We start from the raw sequence: 16,649 nt of genomic DNA, 5'->3' as shown, positions 1-16,649 counted from the left end.
GGGTCCCTTTACCTTTATAACAGGAGTTGACGCAGCCACAGTCCCTCCTTCCCATTTTCTCCATGGCTCTGTCCTTCACTCCTGCTTGCTGTGTGGCACGCATGGAGCCCTGATCAATCACAGCAGCGTTGGGGGAGGAATAGAAGACAGGGACAAGGAAGGAACTGCCAGGAGAAGTTGCTGCAGGCTTGGCTTTTGCCACTCTGTGGAAAACGTATATACTAAATGTTCTCTCCTGCTTTGAATCAGGCAATCCTAGCCCTCAGGGAGCCTGAGCTGCAGAGAACAACCTCATAACCTTGATCTAAGTTTGGTTGCTCTCAGGTCTAGCCTGGGTCCTGAAACACAGGAAGACGCGGGCTCCTTGCTCCATGGTGGCTACATAGACCCTTAGCGTTTATGAGTTGCAGAGCCGCAGTTCTCAGCATGGAAGGAGCCAATGGCATCTTTGCCCACCAGAGAGCAAGTGTTGTGAAGGGTCGGACCTTGAAAATCCTGGCCACCAGCAGGGACCGGCTCCCTTTTAACCCGCCATCTTTTGAACGGTCGTGAAATGGAACAGCTTGCCTCCCTCACAGAGCCAGAGTGCGCAAGAGGTATTTTGCTTTGTTTTAATTTTGAACGCACGCACTGTCTGTAAGGGGATTCTCCAGCCTGACTAACAGTCAAGATTCATTAGACCCTCTGTGATGGTTTTCTCCGGCTTGCGGGTACGTGATTAATCTCAGATGTTTCTCAGCCTGAGTAAAACCATACTCTGTTGACCCCACCGCAGTACAGTTGGAGAAAGCGGGAGGTGGGTGGGGGTGGGAGAGAAAAGTAATTTTGACAAAGAAATCTTAAAAATGTATCTCCAGTGTAAGACAGATGCAGAGGATAAAGGAACTCTGGGGGGATTAAAATATTTTGGCTTAATTTAGAAAGTGGCTCCATTCTTGGATGAGCAAAATCGGTCCATTTAGGGTCCTTCTAATCCTATTTGCATATCACAACGAACCTGTCTGAGTTATATATGCAGAGAACAGAACTGACCTGTGGCATTTTCCTCAACAAAGAAGAGCAAACACATGTATGTGCATATGTATTCCAAACACAGCAACCCAGCGGCTGTGCAGTCGTTGTGCTGCATGGTTCATCCTGCTTGGAAACATTTAAGTAGAGGGATTTCAACCCCCTCTAGAAAAGCCTTAAAAGCAAAGCAAGGCAAGGTCTGCTCAGCTCTCCCACACGCTTATCACTTGTGAGCCAAACCGCTGATTATAGGCCTATCATGAGAGGACTAACTTTGTCCAGAAAAAATGCAACCTTTATCTCCTTAAACAGGGCATTGGCTTTGAAGCAGCCCCTTCATTGCCTTTGTTTCTTGTTGGAATGCACTCTGCAAAAACTGAGATGAACCCTAGATAAAGGGTGATGTGGATTAGTGGCTGCAGCATTAGACTAGGAGCCAAACTAGACAGGATGGTGGAAACTTCGTCACTGTCACAGTTATATTGGCTCTGGGACACGAGAACTCAGAATTTCATTGTACGTCTTCCACACTCCTCAGTTTCAGTTTCCCTATTTGTAAAGCGACACTGCCTTATTCCTTTGTAACTCCAGCTGAGTACTACTGTAGTAGCAAAAGAAGCAGAGCTGAAATATTAATTAAGGCATTCCAAAACTGAGCCATCAAAGGCTATGGAATGCTTTAAATGTTGGGTTAAACTTCACCTGACTTCAGGACATTTTACTGCCTGGCTCAGGGAGTGGAGAGTGAACAAAGCACACACACACACACACCCCCATGCAGCCAGGGCAACTGCCCCAGAAGACCCTCCCCATGCTACGCCCCTGACAACAGTATAATGTCCAGATCAAGGGAAATAATAGTCCCACTCTATTCTGCCTTGGTCAGACCACACCTGGAATACTGTGTCCAATTCTGGGCACCACAATTTAAGAAGGATGTAGACAAGCTGGAATGTGTGCAAAGGAGGGCGACCAAGATGATCAAGGGTCTGGAAACCAAGCCTGATGAGGAGCGGTTGAAGGAGCTGGGTATGTTTAGCCTGGAAAAGAGGAGACTGAGAGGAGATATGATGGCCATCTTCAAATATCTCAAGGGCTATCACATGGAGGAGGGAACAAGCTTGTTTTCTCCTGCTCTGGAGGGTAGGATTCGAACCAATGGCTTCAAGTTAGAAGAAAGGAGATTCTGACTAAACATCAGGAAAAACTTCCTGACAGTAAGAACTGTTCAATAGTGGAACGGACTCCCTCAGGAGGTTGTGGACTCTCCTTCCCTGGAGATTGTTAAGGAGAAGATGGATGGCCATCTGTCATGGATGCTTTAGCTGAGATTCCTGCCTTGCAGGGGGTTGAACTAGATGCCCCTCAGGGTCCCTTCCACTTCTAAAATTCTATGATACCAGAACGGTTAACAGCTCTACAGTATCCTATTTGGGGTAAGGCAACCAGAACTGTACACAGTAGTCCAAGTGTTCCTGCAAAAGTTTGTAGAAAGGCATAATGGCAGCTCACAGTTTTATTCTTAATCCCTGTTGAAGACAAAATGCTGGATTAGATAAACTGTTAATCCAATCCAGCAAGGCAATGATAAGAGCATCTGGGTGTCCATGTCCAAGATAGGACTTTATTTGCCTTTATCTGATACTTGGCTCAGACCACCTCTATTTGATCAATATAGTGACCCTCAGGGCCGTCTTAACCATTGGTGCTAGGGGTGCATGGCACTTGGGTGTCGGGCTCTCAGGGGTGCCAGGCTGAGAGTCCGGGGCTGAGCGTTGGAGTCTGGGGAAGAGCTGCCAACAGCCGAGTGGAGCAGATCCCATCGGAGTGCCGCAGGCAGCTCTTCCCTAGACTCGACTGCTCACCCCACATAGAGGAGGGAGAAAGGTTGTTTTCTGCTGCTCCAGAGAAGCGGACACGGAGCAATGGATCCAAACTACAAGAAAGAAGATTCCACCTAAACATTAGGAAGAACTTCCTGACAGTAAGAGCTGTTCGACAGTGGAATTTGCTGCCAAGGAGTGTGGTGGAGTCTCCTTCTTTGGAGGTCTTTAAGCAGAGGCTTGACAACCATATGTCAGGAGTGCTCTGATGGTGTTTCCTGCTTGGCAGGGGGTTGGACTCAATGGTCTCTTCCAACTCTATGATTCTATGACCCCCAAACTCACACTGAGCCACCGCTCTGCTCCGCTCGGCTGTCAGTTCTTGCCCCAGCTGCATGGTGGCTGTTTCAGTTCGGAGCACCATGTAACATTGTGGGTGCTGCACGACACATCCTGTTGCATGTGCCGAGCTGTGGGTTCCTTTGGTGGCTTTTCCGCTGTCAGCGCACACTCCCAGCGCCACCCAACGTGGGGTGCCAGCGCAGAATGATGGGGAATGCAAGTGGCAGCAGAGGAAACATCTCCGGATGGGATCCACTGCATGTCAACAATGCCAACGGCAGCAACAAAACCCGACGACTAGGAGTGCGGGGATCACCTCCAGAGAACTCTCCTCCACTGCCACTTGCATTCCCTGCCATTCTGTGCTGGCAGCCCACATTGGGTGGCTCTGGGAGCGTGCACCGACAGTGGAAAAGCCAGCAAAGGAACCTGCATCGCACAGCACCCACAATGTTAAACGGCGCGCCGGGCGCTGCGCATGAAGCCGAAACAGTTAGCTACCATGCAGCTGAGGAGGAGGCAGCGGGTGGACAGCGCGGCGACTGTGCCACCCGACATTTTGCCCCTCCCAGCATGGAACCTGCACCCACCTTCGTACGCCCCTGTGCGTGGGGCACTGGCACCCCTGTTGGTTGGCACTGTGAGTCCCTGTGTCCTGCAACCATTCTAAAGGTAAACATCTATTTCCTAAAACAAAAGGGTTCCCTCCCTAAAAAAGGTTGACAATTCTGGGCAACCTAGGGGGCGCCGGGCGGAACTTTGTACCCCAGCACCTCATATGCTTAAGATGGCCCTGGCAGGCTTTCTGGCAATGTTGTCTACTATCTCACTGTATTCTCATTCCACAAAGTTGCTCCTTATTTAGAATAAATGTTATTTTAAAGAAGATTAATAAATGCAGAGTTCCAAAAGCACACATACAACAGAATTCCTGCCACTAACTCTTCCTGCTCTGTGCTGAGAAAGAAGACGGGCAAACCCTGACCACTAGGGCATTCTGCTCTCCGCCTCTGAATTCCTGTGACCGGCAGGACCAACCAAGCTTGGAGTGTTTATGTCACGTTTTTAAAATCCATTAAAAGTGTGGATTTGTGGTCAGTTTGCATGCTTTGGATGTTGTACACGGATCTTTTGTTTGTTGACATACACAGCCCCGCTCTCCACCCTGAACCATTTATGAAAACAAGATGTTGAGGCATTCTGGATTTCTTGGCAAAACTCATTGAAATAAGCATCTCACATAATTTCAGAAGCAGAGGTCAGGGGCAAAGGAGGCATGGCCCCATGTGTCATAACGCAGGTTGTCTCAATTTCCCACAGTGTGGAAGGGTGGGGGTCAGTTTAAGGTGCAGCACAAGGGAAGCAACCTTCCTCTGCAAATGATGTCCTCCCCCCCAAAAAACCCTCCACCCCCCAGCCATCTCCCACTGGGGGTTACTTCTAGGCTCAGTACCCCCCTGGGATAAAAAGGAGCTGAAACGAAGTGGTTTCTGGGAAATGGAGGAAACATGGGCAGTGGAAGTTTTCAGCACCTCTCCCAATTCAAGTCATTGATGAGGATGAGGATGATTTATTATTTATACCCCACCCATCTGGCGGAGTTTCCCCAGCCACTCTGGGCGGTTCCCAACAAAATATTAAAAACACGATAAAACACCAAACATTAAAAACTTCCCTAAGCAGGGCTGCCTTCAGATGTCTTCTAAAAGTCAGATAGTTCTTTATTCCCTTGACATCTGCTGGGAGGGTGTTCCACAGGGTGGGCGCCACTACCAAGAAGGCCCTCTGCCTGGTTCCCTGTAACCTCACTTCTCACAATGAGGGAACCACCAAAAGACCCTCGGTGCTGGACCTCAGTGTCCGGGCTGAATGATGGGGGTGGAGACGCTCCTTCAGGTATACTGGGCTGAGGCTGTCGAGGGCTTTAAAGGTCAGCACCAACACTTTGAATTGTGCTCGGAAACATAGCCAATGTAGGTCTTTCAGGACCGGAGTTATGTGGTTCTGGCGGCCGCTCCCAGTCATCTGTCTAGCTGCCGCATTCTGGATTAATTGCAGTTTCCGAGTCACCTTCAAAGGTAGCCCCATGTAGAGTGCATTGCAGTATCCAAGCGGGAGATAACCAGAGCATGCACTACTCAGGGGAGACAGTCCACGGGCAGGGAGGGTCTCATTCTGTGTACCAGATGAAGCACTGGAGTAGCGCTCATGCCTTAAAAATCAGGCCTCTGAAGCTGCTGAAGTCCTCTGTTCCACTGGATCCCCTTCTTCATCATAAGTGTAGATCTGGAAAAAGAAAGGGGCTTGGCGGCAAGGAAGACTGACTATATGACTTCAGCCGGCATTGCTGGAGCTGGGAGGAAGCCCATTACAAGCCAGAGAAGCAACATAGCTCATAGGTAGAGTTTCTGCCTTGCAAACAGAAGATCCCAGGTTCAATCCCCAGCACCTCCAGGCCAGGATAGGAATTGTCTGCTACCTGAAACCCTAGAAAGTCACTGCCAGTCAGTGAAGGTAACACTGATCTAAATAGACCAGTGGCTCCAACTTAGCTTCCTATGCTAGGCTCAAATTTCGGGGGGCGGGGGTTGGGCTTGCCTGGGGGTAGGTGTTTCAGCGACACATACGCCATTCTGAATGAGCGTCTCCACCCCCATTGTTCAGCCCAGACACTGAGATCCAGCGCCAAGGGCCTTCTGGCGGTTCCCTCATTGCGAGAAATGAGGTTACAGGGAACCAGACAGAGGGCCTTCTCGGTAGTGGCACCTGCCCTGTGGAACACCCTCCCTTCAGATGTGAAGGAAATAAGCAGCTATCCTATATTTAAAAGACATCTGAAACCAGCCCTGTTCAGGGAAGTTTTTAATATTTAATGCTGTACTCTTTTTAACATTTGATTGGGAGCCACCCAGAGTGGCTGGGGAGACTCAGCCAGATGGGCGGGGTATAAATAATAAATTATTATTTCATTATTATTTCAGTGCCACCACAAAACACGAAGCACCATTTAAACTGATTGTGGATCTATACGCATGAGATGCTCATAAATGACCAGAATAATATATATATTTTTAATGCAGATAAGCGTCCCAATCACATGATACCAGCATGCAGGAAGTCAAACAATGGGTAAACAGTGAAGCACACAACCATCATTTGCAAACTGATAGTGGTGCTTATCTTCTATGATGGGGGTAATCAAAGATCATTGGATTTCAGCACCCAGCATTCCTGACCATTGGCCATGCTGGCTGTTGCTGACTGGAGCTGGAGTCCCACGAAATCTAGAGGGCACCACATTGACCATCCCTGTCCTTTGATCAAAACCTTTGATTCCAGACCCCACAATTCTGCACCTGACTACATTTAACACTCCTAAGGAAGGCTAAAATGTTTCGCCCAAGGCTCAGATATTTTACAAAAAGCTTAGACCATCTTCAACGAAAGGTGCTATTTAAGCTATGTGCCTCTTTTGCCTGACAGCGGAGCAGCTGGTATCGTAACGTCACATTTCATTTGAATCACGCCTGTTTCAAGCGTCAGTCTTGCTTTGAATCAAACTTCTCAATGGTCGATGATGCATGGCAGCTTTTCTCATCCCCAGAAAACAGCTTCAAAAGACCCAACGAGTGAATCTTTTATAATAATGAAGTGGGAATCTTAATAATGAGGTGAAAATCCTCTGTACTCTTTTTATTATAATGCGGACTTTTCCAATCTTAAGTTTTCACATTTCCACAACAGTTTGCAATTATTAAAAAGTCTTCATGAAAATTCATCAGCATTGTAGTGCTGATTTCCACTAATATACACAATTATAGACAATTTTACATGCTAGTTTCACTAATGTATATTTATGCATAGTATGTGCATTTTGGTACATGTTACTGGAGAACAGCACTGCAAACCTCAGAGAAGTGTGGATTTTGAAGACTGTTCCCTGTTGATCTATTGTTCAGGAAAGAGCAAATTAGGTAGGTTCACCTTTAAATGCAAATGAAATAAAAATTTCTCCTGATTTATAGTCCAAAATATCTGGACTTGATGAAAGCTGCATTTGGAGACCCTTCATCATTCAAGAGGCTGATTCTGCTAATAGAGCACCTATGTCAAGAGCCCAGTGTAATATATTAGAATTATTCTGATTCTACCATTCAAAGCCATTGGATTTGCATGATGGAGAGGGGAAAATGTAGGTTTTCTCAGCACAGAATTTGAATTTTTTTTCTCATTAAGCAGAGTACAAATACCCATGAAAGGTCAGTTTTCCTACAATGGTTTGTTGCAATGCATTGTGTTTTTAAGTAAGAAAAGTGAGAAAACAACAGTGCAAAAGTAGCACAAATTTCAAAAGCTCATCCATCATACTCACATCGACTCAGCTGGGCAAGCACGTCAAAGCTGGTCAGTCGCGTGTCAAAGACTGAAGGCTTGAGGTTAGATGACAGAGATGGCTCTGCAGCCTGAGTAGGCTATCGCTGTGGAAAGAAAAGGATTCAAGAGGTGAAGGATACAGTCCACACAGAGCATTTCTGTGTTATTGCACAACTCCCTTGAAGAGGGACAAAAGCAACATAACACTGTCATTTTACATTCAGGAACTTTTGCAGAACAGACTTAATCCGGCAGCTGCAATATAGACACAGGCTCCCCACACATAAGAGTGTGCAGGTGTGCAAGATTTCTCTTCACAGAAGAGAAGCAATAATAACAATAATAACAATAACAACAACAACAACAACAACAATAATAATAATAATAATTTATTTATACCCCACCCACTCTGGGCGGCTTCCAACACAATATTAAAATACAATAGTCCTTCAGATATTAAAAGCTTCCCTAAACAGGGCTGTCTTCAGATGTCTTCTAAAAGTCTGAGAGTTGTTTTTTCCTTTGACATCTGATATGAGGATGTTCCACAGGGCGGGCGTTGCTATCGAGAAGGCCCTCTGCCTGGTTCCCTGTAACTTCACTTCTCACAGTGAGGGAACCGCCAGAAGGCCCTCAGAGCTGGACTTCAGTGTCTGGGCAGAACGATGGGGGTGGAGACACTCCCTCAGGTATACTGGACTGAGGCTGTTTAGGGCTTTAAATAAGGAGGACTTTGGCTTATACACACCATTTAAATTGCACACAGTTTCTAGTACCCATGGACAAAGTGAAAACCACTACATAAACCACCAAAGTCAGGTGAGAAACAGTAGCAAGAGAAGCCCCCTTCTCTTTTCCTGTCACCCAAAACCCTCTCCCAAAATAGGGTGGCCATGTCTCTCTTGTTTACAAGGTGTAAGTGGCCACCCTGGTCCAAACCCAGATCTTCATTTCTGCTGATGTCAAATTAATCGGACCTCCAGTGACTAGACTGGCCATGATCCAGTTCCTGACAGAAAATCTGGGCTGTGAAGGAAGGCAAGACTTGTGATCCCTTAACCTGATCACCTCCACATGTCCTGCAAGCTCTGAGAACAGGAAGAAGATATCTCAGAGGCCTTAAACTCCCTGATATGGCAGCTAGCCTTTCTGGAAGAAAGTTCTCACCTTTACTGCCAAACCTCTCCACAATACCAACCTGAGCAGCTTCCCCATCCCTTTCATCTCCTCATCAGCTGCAACAGCCAAAGGAGCGCAGCTACTGCTTTGACAAGGATGTCGCTTCTTCAAGTCTTCTTATTTATGTTAAAAGATTTTGCTATTTCCTCTCAGCCAGAAAGATTAGGAGCTGTTTATGGTCATGGGTAATTTGAAGAATAATTCAATTAACTGAATAATGGCTACTGATTTGGGATCTCACCACAGTTAAAACTGAGCAGCTTTTTTTGTGCACTTCTAATTTAAAAACATTGTGGAACTCGGTCTTAAGCTTGCACACTCCTCCCATGCCTGCATAAAGTTTTTTGGTGTGATTCCAGCCCTATGTGCCTTTAACAAAAAGTGTGCAGCTTGCCACAGAGAGCAGTGGTCCTGTGGAGGCAGTTTCCAGTGGGCTCCACATGAACGGCATATTGTCCAAATCGAGTCTTAGTCAAAACAGACCATGCATCTCTTTGCATTCACATCTAGGAATGACACAGGCCATTGGAGAGAGGCGTTTCTGCAACAGAATACCCCTGCCGGAGCAATCTGTTTACTGCTGTTAATGAAAATTGCTTACTTCACTGCATTTCCCTAGACATTCCGTTTGCCGTCTAGCTTCAAAAAGCTCTGCTACCAAGAGCTCTAATGACAGCAGGATGTGGAGTTCATTGTGCCTTTCTGGAAAAGCTGAAGAAGTGCTTTTTCTGGGGTTTTCCTATCCAAGTTTTAATATGCGCACAGAATTAGTGCCATAAGGAGACAGGAAATAGCTGTTGGGACAAGAGGCAAATAGAAACTGACTCATTTGAAGCATCGCTCGCACTACCCTAGCTGGCAGAGAACAAAATTACTTCAAAATGGAGAGGCAGAGCAGTCACTTAAAATGAAGATGAATCTCTTTTGCAAGACATTTTGGGGTTTTTTTTGTTCTTATATTTGACCACAAAGGAGTGTGGAAGTGGTTGGGTATTATATAGGAAGTGTTAGCAGTGTTAACATGGGCTGTGATATATCTCTGTGTTTACAAATCTTGGGATGGAAGGAAGCACTGTTTTCCATTTCACAATGTGTTGCAGCACTGTTTCCAACAGGCTGCAGTTCGCCTTCTCCCCAAAGCTACATTATTCATTTCACTCGCTACTGTAGCAAAATGGCATAAATTACATAATTAATTACATAAATTGTGTGATTCATGTTGTCATTACATTATTCCATTCATTTCAATGTGAAGGAAACACAACGCAAAAGCAGGGAGAATCACATAATCAATTGCGTATTTTCAGACTGAAAACAACAGCTGCAGAAAATACCAGTCATATTTGCTGAATTGATTTCCATTTTGGTCATGGAGAAAATAAGCAGACACCGGCAATTCCTGCTCCCGTTTCAGCTTTCCTTGGAATTCTCCAACACCCCTAAAACACACTCCTCTTGCTTTTGCTGGCACCCACCTATCTCAGAGTGCACCAAACTTTTGGAGAGTTACAACACCTGCTGTGGCTGTAGAGACCAATACAAGAGAGACATGTTTCGTTACAGCTGGGGCACATGAAGGCATCAGTTGTGCTGATGCAGGTATACTATGGCATTTATGCTTTCTGCCTTCCTCCCGGCAGTCCTTCCTCCCCTGGTCACTGCTGTGGATACATGATCTGACTTGATTGCCTCCAGGTGCTGCAGCCGTCTGCAAGGGGTTGCCACATGGCAGATTTAATGTTCCCAGCCTGGTTGAACAGGCTGCTCCTTGAATGGACGAACACACAGGATCAGTATGTGAAATCTTTGGGGAAGTTGCCCAGGCTCCAGCACCCGAGTGTAGCCCTCTTTGGTGCCAATTAGTTTCTTCAATCCCTCATACTGGTAGTCTTTACAGGTACCATTTTAACTTCCCAGTAGGCTCCATCCTCAGAGCAGCATCTCTCTGGGCCATTGTAATTTGAGTACAGTGGTACCTTGGTTCTCAAACTTAATCCATTCTGGGAGTCTGTTTGACTCCTGAAACTGTTCGAAAACCAAGGCACGGCTTCCGATTGGCTGCAGGAGCTTCCTGCACTCAAGCTTTGGACGTTCAGCTTCCGAAAAACGTTCGCAAACTGGAACATTTACTTCCAGGTTTGTGGCGTTCAGAAGCCGATTTGTTCGGCAACTAAGCCGTTCGGGAACCAAGGTTTCAATGTACTGGGGCTGGGTAGAGATATAGCCACAAATGCTGTGGTAATGCAAGCTAAAATCTTTGCGACACAGACAAAATATAACCACAGGTAGCCTCAGGGTTACCTCCAAGTTTGAGGGCCCCTTCAGAGTGCCCCAGTGGCAGCCGCTGCACTGCAGTCCATGCCAGGCACTATAGAGCCACCATTTTAATTTCCCACAATGCCCCATACTTAGCACTGCTCCAGGGCATTGAGGGAAACTAAACGGGCAGCTCAGACCTAGCCACCTAATGGGTCAGCTGGCAGCATTCATTGGTGAGCTCCGCTAAGGTCCTGGAGTCCCCAAGAGCTGCCTGGGGAAGCAACAGCTGATGCCAGCCTACATGACCCAAAACATTTAATATTGCATTATCCCTTAGTGAACAACTGGCCAGCTGTACTGCTAAATAAATGGGAGGCAATGTGAATATATATATATATATATATATATATATATATATATATATATATATATATACACATACAGGCTCAGTGCAAATAATGACAGAAATCAGCAAGGGAAAACCAACCAATGAGCTGCTATGATGGAAGAATAGCAGCTGGGAAAACTGAGGTCAACTCAGCTCTGTTATTTTTTAATTAAAAATAAACACTGCATTTGCCATAAGGGGATTGGTTAGCATTCCATCTTGGAGGGAAGGGAAGGGAAGGGTGAGGGTTCTGTGTGTGTTTTTTTGTTTCATATTATTCTTATCGAAAATTGTGCAGAGCGCACCCCGCACTCATAAAGCTAGGTGAGCATGCAATATAACATACAACAGACTCCTTTCATGCAGGGCACTTCAGAAACACCACTGCACGGGAGTCTGTTTCCCTCCTGTGGACCATACATAATACTTCCAATCAATGCTGCATTCCTCTAAACCCACAAATAGTTTACTTATGATGTGAATTTTCGCTTGTTGTTCCCTTTTGTCGGCCTTTGATTGATTATCTCAGGAAATAATAATCAGGAAATATATCAGGAAACAGACTCTTTTCGTCAAACTGAATGAGTGGCGAAGGGTTCTTTGACTCCATCCGCACTATACATTTAAATTAGCATCGCACCACTTTAAACAGCCGTGTCTTCACCCAAAGGGTCCTGGGAACACTAGTTTGTTGAGGGTGCTGAGAGGGTGCTAGGAGGCCCCTTATTCTCCATCACAGAGCTACAGTTCCCAGCATTCCCTGGGAAGAGCCACTGATTGTTAAACTTCTCTAGGAATTATGGTCCAGGGATGGGAATAGGGGTCTCCTATCAAGCAACTCTCAGCCCCCTTTACAAACCACATTTCCCAGGATTCTTTGGGGGGAAAGACATGACCATTTAAAGTGATATGATACTGCTTTAAATGTATAGCACAGATGGGGCCTTTGTCTCTCTGCCTTCTAGGGCAAAGGAGTGTGAGACGGGCACTGCAAAAACATAGCCAGATGCCTCAATATGACTGTGACAGATGCTTAAAACCAGCCAATTCCCCCCTCTTTGTCTGCAGGAAACACAAATAGTATTAGCTATTTATGGCATTCCATTATTTTTGCGCTTCTCATGGGAAACTTACTCGTTGCTGAGTGTTAGCTCTTAAACGTTCTCAAGACTGCACTCAAGTCTATGAACTACACAACCCGCTGCCATCCACCCAAATGTCTTTCCATTGTTCCTTGGGGAGAAAAACGCAAGGAAGGAAGAAGAAAGGAAGTGGGGGTGTGGACAGGGCGGGGGTAGAGCTAGACATCTCTTCTCTGCTTCCCAGGCAGTGGCGTAGCGTGGGTTGTCAGCACCCGGGGCAAGGCAAGTAATTTGCACCCCCTAACCCATGGATTTGCGCCCCCTAACCCTAACCCCCAGATGTTGCGCCCGGTGCGGCCGGCCCCCCTGCACCCCCCACGCTACGCCACTGTTCCCAGGATATGCTCATACGCAAGTTCATAAGGGAAGGATGCCAAACACCTTTCAGTATCTGGGAGACAGCGTGGTATAGTGGTTAGAACACCCCTTGCCAGCTTGTGCTGGACTGTGCCCCATCTGCCCCAGTTAGCACAGTATTCAGTCTTGCCCGATCCTTTACAGGAGGAACAAAGAACCTGTGGCCTTTGAGGTGCTACTGGACTACAATTCCCAGCATCCCTGGCTATGGGGCCTGGGGCTGATGCAGCCCAGCAGTATTCAGGGGGCCACAGGTTCCCCGCTGCTATTCTTTTATGTGTTGCTGTTGTGGTTTTAAAAAGTAAACAAATAAATAAAGCATTACTTTTTGGGGTGGGCATTCCTAGAAACTCACAGGTGTGTTCTTGCTTTAAATGAAGGCACTAGGCAATGTAAAAGAATTTAAAAAAATCAACCGAATTTAAAATACGGTGGTACCTCAGGTTACAGAGGCTTCAGGTTACAGACTCTGCTAACCCAGAAATAGTACCTCAGGTTAAGAACTTTGCTTCAGGATGAGAACAGAAATTGTGCGGTGGTGGCGTAGCAGCAGCAGCAGGAGGAGGCCCCATTAGCTAAAGTGGTACCTCAGGTTAAGAACAGTTTCAGGTTAAGAACGGACCTCCAGAATGAATTAAGTTCTTAACCCAAGGTACCACTGTACTACTAAATAGGTTAGGATGGGGAACCACTGGCCCTTCAGAGGTCGTTGTTCCCATCATCCCTAACCACAGGTCATGCTGACTGGAGCTGATGGGAGTTGGAGTCCCAATAAGTTTCTCATCCCTAATTTAGATTCCCCACCCCCTCAGTTTCACATTGACAGATATTACACCACCATTATCACTTCTTTGGCTGAGCTCAGCACACCCAAACATCTCTTGAAACCCGGCGCTATGTTCCCAAACTCACAGAAATGGATTAGGAGCATAGGAAGATAGAAGGATACTGCCTTATACCAAGTCAAACCATTGAGCTATCTAACTCAGTACTGTCCACACTGGTCTCTCCCAGCCCTACCTAGAGGTGCCAGAGATAACACCTGGGACCTTCAGCCACACTGCTGAGCTATGGCTCCTCCTCTTGGTATCTTTCTGCCCTTTCAAAGACCTATAGCAGGAAGTAGTTCGGGAGCTGGGATTCTAAGCTCCTGACCTATGCAGCGTCTATTTCTTGAATGCCAACACACACCACTGAATGAAGTCTCAAAGTAATTATCAGGAAAACAATGGCATTATTCTTCTCAAGGCAAGCCATCCTCTCTCTCTCTCTCATATTTCTCTCTGTCTCACGAGTGCTGTTCAGCAGAAGTTCTCCAGAATGATGATCGCTCTGGGATGCCTTCGCAGGAATTTGGAATGCCTGACTGAAAGTTTCCAAATAGTCCCCCTTTGACTTTTTCCCATCCACTTCAATAGTGCAGCGAAATGCTTCAAATTCTTCCTCTGAACTGCAGAAATGATGTCTGTATGTGACAATGTGTCACATCCACTCGCCTGGCAAGGGATACGGCGGAGATAAAAGGCTGCTTCTCCCCTTCTTTTCTCGCTTTTAATGGTGCCTCGGCGTCAACTGGATCTCCAGTTACACATTTATTTGGCTTGAAATTAATACCGGAGTTGAATCAAACACGTACGCTTTCTGTTCATTTACAAGAGCTAGAGCAATGAATGCTTGTTTATTACACTGCAGCAGAGCTGGCACCTGAGGCAGATCCCAAAATGACATATTCGCCCCTCTCCTTGCCAAGGAAGAAGGGGTGAGGGAAAATCTACAACAGGAATGGGGCGGGGGAGAGAGGGGCGGGGGAGAGAAAGATTGACATCAGAATCTGCTGCCCTGGTGGATCTGCCGCCTGAGGCAGTCGCCTCTTCTCGCCTCATGGGTGGACCAGCCCTGCACTGAAGGTTTCCTTTCCCTAAATCTGGGCCGGGGTGCATGCAAACAGGCACCCTCTAGGCCATGGGTAGGCAAACTAAATCCGGCCCGTGGACGGTCCGGGAATCAGAGTGTTTTTACTTGAGTAGAATGTGTCCTTTTATTTAAAATGCATCTCTGGGTTCTTTGTGGGGCATAGGAATTCATTCACCCCCCCAAAAAATATAGCTTGGCCCCCGACAAAGTCTCAGGGATAGGGGACTGGCCCCCTGCTGAAAAAGTTTGCTGACCCCTGCTCTAGGCCACAGACGGGAGAGCCCATGACCTTCCAGATGTTATTAGAATCCAACCTCCATAATCCCTGTCTGTCAACATCTGAAGGGCCACGGGTTTCCTATGACTGTTCTAGGCTGAAAACAAAAACAACTTTGACCCCACTTCTATTTGAATGTTAATTTGGGAACAATAAACTGAGATTATATACTACTTCCACAAGCCCCCTTTGACCACAACATGCAAGTAGGGCAGCAGCAAGTATCTAGCACCAGGAACTCTAGGAGTCAGTCCTGTATCACAGTAGGAGTTTTGCCGGAAGAGGGAGCTACTGATAATTGCTCTTGGGCACTACCCAGCCAGATGGCCAGAAGGAGGTACTACAGTTTAGTGATCCAGCACTTTTCAGGTGACCTAAGCCTCTAGCGGCATTGCATAAATCCACAGACCTTAGCCAACCTCTGCAGTCTGAGCAACTTGTTTGTATATATATAGTTGTATATTTGCATCATACAAGCTGCCTCCTGCTTAACCAACAGCACCTCCAGACTTGGAAGAGGAGGTGTTGGAAGTAGAAGAAGCAACAGGGTTGAGTTAGCAGGAAGAAGCTATGGCAGAGAGCAGTCCTAATTCAAAGGCTGGAAAGGAGGGGGGGCAGGAGACAGAGATGAGGCCGGCTGCTGAAGAATCCAGGGAGTCTCCCCCTCCTGTTACAACCATCTCTACCCACCACCAACCTCCGGTCTCCAAGAACACAAGGAGAAATGAAAAGAGCAAAGGAGAGATTGGTTGCACACAGGCACAGTCTCCAATTGCTTGGGGGGGGGACCCTGGAGAGGAGGGGACTTAGGCAGCTGTAGGAAGGACCATCAGTCCTCACAACTGCCTCACTGGGGCAAGACCTACTGGGAAGAGTTGCTGCAATCACGAGGCCTGAGCTGGTTTTGTTTCTTTGTATGAAGAGTTGACTTCACTGACGCCATGTTTTTTATATCTGACCTGCACCTGATTCCAGTTCCTGACAGCAAAGGGGGATAAAATGGAGAGGCAGCAAAGTGTGCGCGTCACCTTGAGCTCCTTGGGAAAAAGGTGGGAGATATATATATATATAATGAATAAGTAAACATCTGGAACGTCACAGGTTTCCCCACCCAATAGAGACACCAAATAGAGCCCCATCTGTTTTCGCTACCTGACGGATTGACTGTACAGATGCAAACACGGCTTTCCTCTTTCAAACGACTTTCAGGAATGCCCAAGCTGAACCAAAATGTCTTCTGCAATAGCAATTTCTTCAAATGACATTCCTGCCTGACATTGCAGGCCACTGATGGTAACAATTAAGGCAATTGCATATGAGAAAATATGGGTCTAATGTCACTGCAATTAACATATGGCAAATAGCACTGTGCTATTAGTCTATCATAAGGACTGTACATCTGATTCCTGTTTTCACTGGAACGAAGCTATTTTGGCTGGAGTGAGTCCAATATCTCTGCCTTTTTTGGCATAGAGAGCATTTGTTCCATTTTTGGATGAGCAAAACTAAAAAAACTTTCTACTGCCGTTAGGGAAGACTGAGATTCTTGCACATCTGACACAGGTCATAGCCATGAACCTTGA

The 16,649-nt window shown here is 46.5% G+C and overlaps 1 protein-coding gene across 6 annotated transcripts in view; it reads right to left on the bottom strand.

Annotated features, from left to right (window-relative positions):
• The window catches only part of CALD1 (caldesmon 1), a 173,885-nt gene that overhangs the window by 92,098 nt on the left and 65,138 nt on the right, over positions 1 to 16,649 (bottom strand). For all 6 annotated transcript variants that reach the window (XM_081926920.1, XM_081926925.1, XM_081926921.1 and 3 more), the window contains exon 2: positions 7,549 to 7,654. The gene's annotated coding sequence lies outside the window, so the exon portion shown is untranslated. The remainder of the gene's footprint in view (positions 1 to 7,548; positions 7,655 to 16,649) is intronic.

Source organism: Podarcis melisellensis, assembly GCF_964234715.1.
Source record: "Podarcis melisellensis genome assembly, chromosome: 10".
Taxonomy (NCBI): domain Eukaryota; kingdom Metazoa; phylum Chordata; class Lepidosauria; order Squamata; family Lacertidae; genus Podarcis; species Podarcis melisellensis.
This window is presented reverse-complemented; position numbering and strand designations above follow the sequence as displayed.